We start from the raw sequence: 8,208 nt of genomic DNA, 5'->3' as shown, positions 1-8,208 counted from the left end.
TTTTTGATAATGTTATATAGTTGAGTCTCTTGGCAAACTTTCTTCAGCCTGGCTTTTCTTTCCAATGCTTCTGTTTTATGGGGCTATTTACGATTTTCCTATTTCCTATTTACAATTTTTCACACTCCTCCATAAGAGTTTACAAATGAGTTCGTATTGTAAATTGGCATTATCCTTGACTGTCATCTCTCTATTTGACAAATAGATCAAGTACTTGTTGATTGAAGAAATGTTTCAGGTTTCCTCATTGTGGCAATGGTTTATATCAGTTAAGCCCCTGTTCACAAATGTTATAATAGACATCAATATGCTTTTCTCTATCAATTTCCTATTTTTCAGAGTCAATAACTTGTTAAGTAGGAGAGGCCGGGGTTGTTTTATATACTGTATAATTAGAATTTGCTCCCCAAAACTCTTTCCCAGCTTCCCATCTTCATTTTCACATTACGTCCTTACCTTTTGGAGTTAAAGTTGTGAGTGTAGCTCCACCCTCTCTCTCTTTTCCTGGGAACACAGCTGGTGGAGGTTGGGTGAGTGCCAGGCAGGAGAATTTTACTCACGTGTTATTTACTTAGGCTTTTGCTTCTATTTATTTAGTTTATTTTCTTTCTACTTTAAGTGATTATTAATAATTCTTATAAAATATTATACTTGGAGTTATTGGATACTAATTTAAATGTTACAATACTATATCATTTTCTCATCTTTATTTTTTTTAAAGTTTTGTACTAATCTAGTCCCTGCCCTGATGGACTGGTGTTCTGTCATGGACAGCTGACTCCCACCTCAATAGCAAGTCATTTTCTGTTTATTCAACCATTATCGATTTTATTTTTAATGGATTTTGGTGTTCACCATGTCTGGAGGCTCCCAATTCTTTCCTCAAAGTTTTAATGATATAAAGGCATAAGGCTTTAATGGAGTGTGCAGATCTTTGGCCTCTCGCATTCCTTTCTCAATCGTAAACCATGTTTTCCAACATATTTTCACTATGCCAACCTTTGCATTAAAGTCACTGAGTACCATAGTATATATTGATTTAATTTGGATGGTTTTATTGAATTTTTCATTGGATTTCACTGCCTCTTCATCTTCTGCAACAGATGTTGGAGCAGAAGATGAAATTATTTTCATGTCAGTCCTTTTGTGAAAGTTCATTGCAAGTACTGTAGCATGAGCTGGTCCAAATGCCCCATGAAATGATGTTGCTGCTCGTTGCCTATGAATGCAAACTAAAAGCAATTCTCTCCATCTGTTTACCTCTCCAAGGAGAACCAATAAGCTATCCTTCCACTACCCTGACACATTTTTCTTCTAGTTTTTTTAATGCAAGAATATCAAAGCTGCTCACATTTAGAGCACCACAAGCTAGATGAATGTTTCTAAACTATCTAAAAGCTCAGTAATCCCTAACATCCTCTGCCCAATTTCTGTCGCTTTGCTACTATCAGTGCAGAAGGAGATAGGGATCGGGAGAAGCTGAATGACTCAGTAGAATGAGAGCGAGGCTTTGGGATGGGAGGTCCTGGATTCAAATTTGGCCTCAGACATTTCTTAACTGTGTGATCTTGGGCAAGTCACTTGTCCCCAATTGTCCAGCCCTTATCATTCTTCTGCCTTAGAATCTGTACTTAGTATTGATTCTAAGATGGATAGTAAAGCAGCAATGTAATGATCCAGGATAATTCTGAGGGACTTATGAGAAAGAACGCTATCTGCATCCAGAGAAAGAACTGTGGGAGTAGAAACACAGAAGAAAAACAACTGCTTGAACACATGATTCAATGGGGATACAATTGGGGATGTAGACTCTAAACGATCACCCCAGTGCAGATATCAATAATATGGAAATAGGTTTTTATCAATGACACATGTAAAACCCAGTGGAATTGCATGTTGATTATGGGAGAAGGGTGAGAGGAAGGAGGAGGGGAAGGAAAGAATATGAATCATGTAACCATGAGAAAAATTTCTTAATGAATCAATAAATTAAATTAAAGAAAAAGAAGATGGATAGTAAGGATTTTATTTTTAAAAAGGGAGATGCAGACCACAAAGGACCATTTCCTAGTCTTCTTTCTTATATCGGTTGCCATGGCCAGAGAATCTATCATTAAACAGCAGCCTCTGTGCTGGTGATGAGCAAGCTTCTCCATCCTTCACTAGGATGGGGCTCAGAAAACAGATACGGTCTGTCTGTCTGTACCACATTAGACATTTTTACAGCCTGGTAAAATGTGGGAGGGCTTGCATTTCTCTGGCGGAGCCTTTGAGAGCCCAGGGTCACCTCTATATCTGAGAAGGCACCAGAGGAGAACTTTGCTGAGTAGAGGGACACAACGTTCCATGAGGGCTGCTCATGAAAATCGTGTGCAGGTTCATTAGCTAATGCCTGGGAAGTGAAGGCTTTGACATGACAGATGTATTAGGACATGCCCTACAGCATCCTTGCAATTAGTAATTCACCCAGGGCTCAGACTAAGTGATGATTCAATACCTCTGATCTCTCTCCTTTTTGTGCATTACTTTCTTCCTTTCTTTGTGTAGCTAACTCGATTGCTCTCTGATCCCCTGCGCACCCCGAGTCTCAAAACTTTCAGGCACACACACACACACACACACACACACACACGCACATGCACACGCACACACACTACACATGCAAAAAAAAAAAAAACACCTCATTGAGCTTCCTTAAAAAGGCACAGGTTGAGGGAAAAGAATCAGAGAGAGAGAAAAGGGAAATCCAGTTTGAGGCAAGAACTGGAATAAGAGGAGAGACGGAAGGGGAAGGAGAAGAGGGACAAAGATGATGGAAACAGATGTGCAGAAAGGAAAAACACAGACACCTCCTGGGCTCCTCCTCTGTCCTTCCAACCTACGGCCTTCAGGTAGAGAGAAGACTTAGAAGTTGGCCTCCTAGATGGAAGAGAAATACGTATTCTTCTGACCTAGAATCAGAATATTAGAGCTGAAAGGGGCACTAAGGGGTCATCTAGTCCATCCTGTTGTTTAAAAGATGGAGCAGCTAATGCCCAGAGAGGGGAAGAGACTGGTGCCTGGTTCTATAGGCAATGAGTGGCACAATCAGGACGAGAACCAAGATCTCCTAAATCTCCACCCAGGCGTCTTTGCCATTTACAACAGGGAGAAGCAGAGAAAGCACCCAGATTCCTCTATTATGCTGTCAAAATAGCAATAAAAATTAAATGCAATTAAACTTCCTAGCCATGCTTTAGTGTTCAATTGATTTAGACAAAATCAATCATCAATCATCTTAATTGAGTAGAGAACCAGGAAAGAACTGGATTGATGATTTTGACAGCGTGGTTGTGTTGGCCAGTTTCCCACTGGCCTTCCTCTTACTTTGTCTGGAAGTTTTAAAAATGGGCCAAATATCACATTTGGAAAAAAAATAAGCAATTAACCAATATTTATAGAGCAGCTCAAGTTTGGTTCTAAACCTTTTCTATCTAATCAAACCCCACACACAATGGCGATGCTTATTTGACCCATTTTTTTACTTTTGTGCAGTCTTTTTTATACTATTAACCACGTCATCTTTTTGGACATAGCCTTCTCCTTTGAATTCTCATCACCTTCTACCTGTCTGACTGTTCCTCCATCTTCTGTGATGGGTTACCATCTATGTCCTGTCTCCGAACCTCAAGTACCCCCAAGGATCTGTTCTGGGACCTCTTTGGTCTCTCCCTGTCCCTTATCTTGGTGAACTCACAAGCTCCCACGGATTCAATGATCACCAACAGTGAGAAGCTTAATGCCAAGCTTTGGTGGATATAAAGAAGTACAACACAGTCGCTGCCCTTGATTGACCAGAGAGGCCTTGAACAAACTCCTTTTGGGTGACTCTATTTGCCTCACTGGACGCTCTGTTCTTTCTTGGCAGAGAGTGGATTTAAGGACCTCAGAGACTCTATCCTATCCCTAATTCTTTGGTCTGCAGAGAGATTACAAAAGCAAATATTAGTGGTTCTGGATTCCATCCCTACATCTCCTCCTAATTAGTGTAGCCTTGGGCGAGTGAAGACACACTCCCTCTCTCTTAGCCTCAGTTTCTGTAAAACGAAGTCATTGGATTCTCGAAGGTCACTTTCATCTCCAGCACTCCACGACTCTAAATTCCAAATGCTATGTGACTTTCTCAGTGGTCAACAGAAAAATTACTTGAATGGGCACAGTGGCTTCATTAAGACAGATTTGCTAACTGAATAACATTCTATCCAGTAAGGGCTTTCAGATTCCGTTTCATTTTAAAGGTTGATTTTTGTGAACTTTAGACAATTTTAGGGACATACGGAATGAACAATTAGAGAAGTATGAATTGTGGCCATGGAGAAATTTCAAGTCTCTCCGACAAAACATTCTGTATCTATTTTAATGAAAATGTTTCTAATGAGTTTGTTCATTTTGGTTTTACTTCATTCCTCTCTGGAACTAGTGAGGTCAGAATAAAAGGGAATGATGGGAAACTGTAAGGATTTATTGTGTCCCAATAATGTGCTGGAATATACACTTTTTTCTAAGAAAATTTTGCCCATCCCTCATAGTCAAGATACCAACATAGAGCAATTTCCAACTCAGGTTCCCTTTAGTTTGAGGCATGGTGGTGGGTGATTCATGGAAAGAATGTTGGAAATGGAATCCGGAATCCTGTGTTGAAATCTTGGCTCTGACACGTTCTAGCGGCAACCCTAGCAGCTACTTTTAGCTCAATTTCCTTATCATCTCTAAAATAATTGCATTACCATTCTCACAGAGTACAAAGAAATCCTTTGTGAATCTTAAGGGACTCTATAAAAGTTCATAATTATTATTTGCTTTCTAAGTCTCAGTTGTTGACATGAAAAAGAACAAGATTTAAAGAAATATAAGTAGGTGGAAATATTTTACAAATGGTGACTTCCACATGAAATGGCACATTAACCATCGCTGGCAGACTAGAAGTTCTTCGAGAACAGGGGCTGCTTTTTTTTTTTTTTTTTTTTTGGTGTAATCCCAGGATCTTGCATAGTGCCTGGCATTTTTTAAAATTTGTTTTTGAGGGAGAAGGTAGTGATCCAGACCTATGATTTAATAGGTTTAGAGAATGCCCCAATGAGGAAATTCCCTCTACCAAAGTAGATCAGGGAATGTTCTGTAATTTTTATAGTTTTAAGAGTTGCCTAGGAGGCAACTGGATAGTTCAGTGGATTGAGAGCCAGGCCTAGAGACAAGAGGTCCTAGGTTCAAATCTGGCCTCAGATAGTTCCTAGCTGTGTGACCCCTGGATAAGTCATTTACCCCGCCCCCCATTGCCTACTCCTTACCACTCTTCTGCCTTGGAACCAATGCATAGCATTGATTCTAAGATGGAAGGTAAGAGTTAAAAAAAAAAAAAAGAGTTGCCTGAAGGGGCAGCTCAGTAGCTCAGTGGATAAAATGCCAGGTCTGGAAATGGTAGGTCCTGGATTCAAATTTGACCTCAGACACCTTCTGGCTATATAACCCTGGACAAGTCACTTAACCCCTATTGCCTAAATCTTATGGCTCTTCTGCCTTAGAACAGATACTTAGTATCAAGACTAAGACAGTAGATAAAGGGTTTTTTTTTATTAAAAAATTTTCCCCTCTCTTATATGTAAAAACAAATTTTTAACTTTTTAAAAAAAGTTTTGAGTTCCAAATCCTCTCTTTTTCTGGCCCTCCCTCCCTTTCCCCCTGTTCTCCCTCCTCCCAGATACAGCAAGCCATCAGATAGAGATTTTACATGTGTAATCATGAAAAACATTTTTCCCTATCAGTCATTTTGCAGAAGAGCTCTCAAATGGAAAAAAAGAAGAAAGAAAATGAAATCTAGTGTATTTCAATCTGCATTCAGACTTCAGCTCTAGAGGGTAAGAATTAAAAAAAAAAAAAAAAAAGAAATGTTGGAGGGCACTGGAAGGGGTTAAATGGCTCGCCAGGACCATTCCACAGGTATAATAATCAGATGTAAGGATTTTCTTTAGAACACCACCTATTAATAACATGACCAGTTTTGAAAGGAAGCAAGCCTTGCCATCCTTCACCAAGAGGCTTCCATGCTAACAGGCTTATTTGTAAGGCTAGCTCCACCAGGAGGATCCTTTCTCCCTGTGCCCTTTGCCTACATTTCATATATTTGTCCCCCACGTGAATGGTGCCCCTCGGCTTGGGTTTGACCTCTGAGAACCCCCTGCGTCCCCCGGAATAAGTCCCTTCCCCGAAATCTCGTCTTCATGACGATGGGTCCAGTTGTGATACCGAACACTTCCAGAGAATCTTCCTTTTGGACTGCCTTCCCCAATTAAATCGTAAACTCCTCGAGGACAGGATTGTCTGCCTTATTTGTATCCCCAGCACCTGGCACCCAGAAGGCACTTAATAAACGGCATCCTGGATATGGTTATACTAGCCCAAGAGTAAACTCCCTGGAAGAAAGCAGAAAATGGATTCACTTCAGCAAGCCTTTATTCAGTGTCTGCTTTGGAAAGAACATGGCGGCAGGGGTTGGAGGAGATGCCACTGAGAAGCGAGTCGGTGTTCTGGTGTCCAAATTCTGGGACTGGCTAGAGCTGTCCCACAGAATCCCCGGTCCCCTTCCACGCTTCGCTCAAGCCTTTCCCAATGGCTCCAATTGAGGGAATTCTTCCTGTCCACTCCTCAGTAACTTACTCTGTATAGAAACGAGACGATCTTTATGGGAAGTGGTAGCAGGACGTTGGCTATCAGTGGCTACTGGTGGGCAGAAGCGTCTGGACACTTATCTAATGAAATGCCTTCATCTCCAACCCCTCCTATTATGTTTGCTCCCAAGTCTATTCCACTGATCCTCCCTTCTGTCTCTTAGCCAGTGCCATATTGTTTTGATGACCGCTGCTTTATAGTATAGTTTAATATCTGGTACTGCTAGGCCACCTTCCTTCAATTTTTTTTCTCATTATCTCCCTTAATATTCTTGATCTTTTGTTCTTCCAAGTGAACTTTCTTATAGTTTTTTCTAATTCAGTAAAAAAATTTCTTGGTAGTTTGATAGGTATGGCACTAAATAAGTAAATTAATTTGGGTAGAATGGTCATTTTTATTATGTTAGCTCGTCCTACCCAGGAGCAGTGAAATGTTTTTCCAGTTGTTTAGATCTAGTTTTAATTGTGTAGAAAGTGTTTTTTAATTGGGTTTGTATAATTCCTGTGTATCCAAACACTTCTAGAGCTAAAAAAATTGTTAGCTACCATTAGGTCCAGATGGGTGCAAATCATGTCCAATTATTTAAATTAAAGAAACAAACAAGCAAACAAATTTACCCTCCATCTTAGAATTAATACTATGTATTATTTCCAAGACAAAAGAGAGGTAAGGGCTAGGCAGGTGAGGATAAGAGAGTTGCCCTTGTCACACAACAAGGAGGAATCTGAGCCCAGGACCTCCCATCTCTGCATCTGGCTCTGAATCCATTGAGCCACCTACTTGCCCTATTATTTAAATTTCTACTGCATATTTCCATTTTCATTGGTCTGGAACTAATTATTGTATTTTACCTAATTACAATTTCAAATAATGTAAATTCTAGTATATGCCACTACTTCAGGGGATTTGTTATTGGCAGTAATCAGGACCTTGCTCTATTATTACATTGTTATTTCTGCTGTTATTTCTATTATTTTATGGTTATTTCTTATATTATTTTTCTACATTCTGTTATTTCTTCTACCTCAAGGGAAGCTCTTTGAGGTCAGGAACTTGCACTTTTGCCTTTATTTCTATTGTTCTGTGCAAAAAAGTCTGGCATGCAGTAGGTGCTTGAGGCATGCTTGTTAAATTGAATCAAATGACACCAGTGGGAATCAGTGGACCAAGATTTCCTTCTTGTCTCTTCTGAGTGAGTTATTTGGCCTTCCTGGGTGCTCACTTTCTCTATCAGTAAAATGAAGGAGTTTAATTATATAATCTCTATAGTCCCTTCCTAACACAAATAGATGAACTATCCATGATCTCAAGGATCCATATGCTGGCCAGTTGAAATGGAGATTTGGGGGCTGAATAAGAAAAGATTTGGGGGTCAGACATTAGGAGGGCATAGGAGCTTTCTCATATGGATGAGGGACTTGACTTACTTTTCTTTGGTACCCAAAGGGAAAATCTAGGAGAGAGAATGGAAGTTGGAGAGGGGGAGAAAGGGGGATGGGGGAG

Source organism: Gracilinanus agilis, chromosome 2 (genome assembly GCF_016433145.1).
Source record: "Gracilinanus agilis isolate LMUSP501 chromosome 2, AgileGrace, whole genome shotgun sequence".
NCBI lineage: Eukaryota > Metazoa > Chordata > Mammalia > Didelphimorphia > Didelphidae > Gracilinanus > Gracilinanus agilis.
This window is presented reverse-complemented; position numbering follows the sequence as displayed.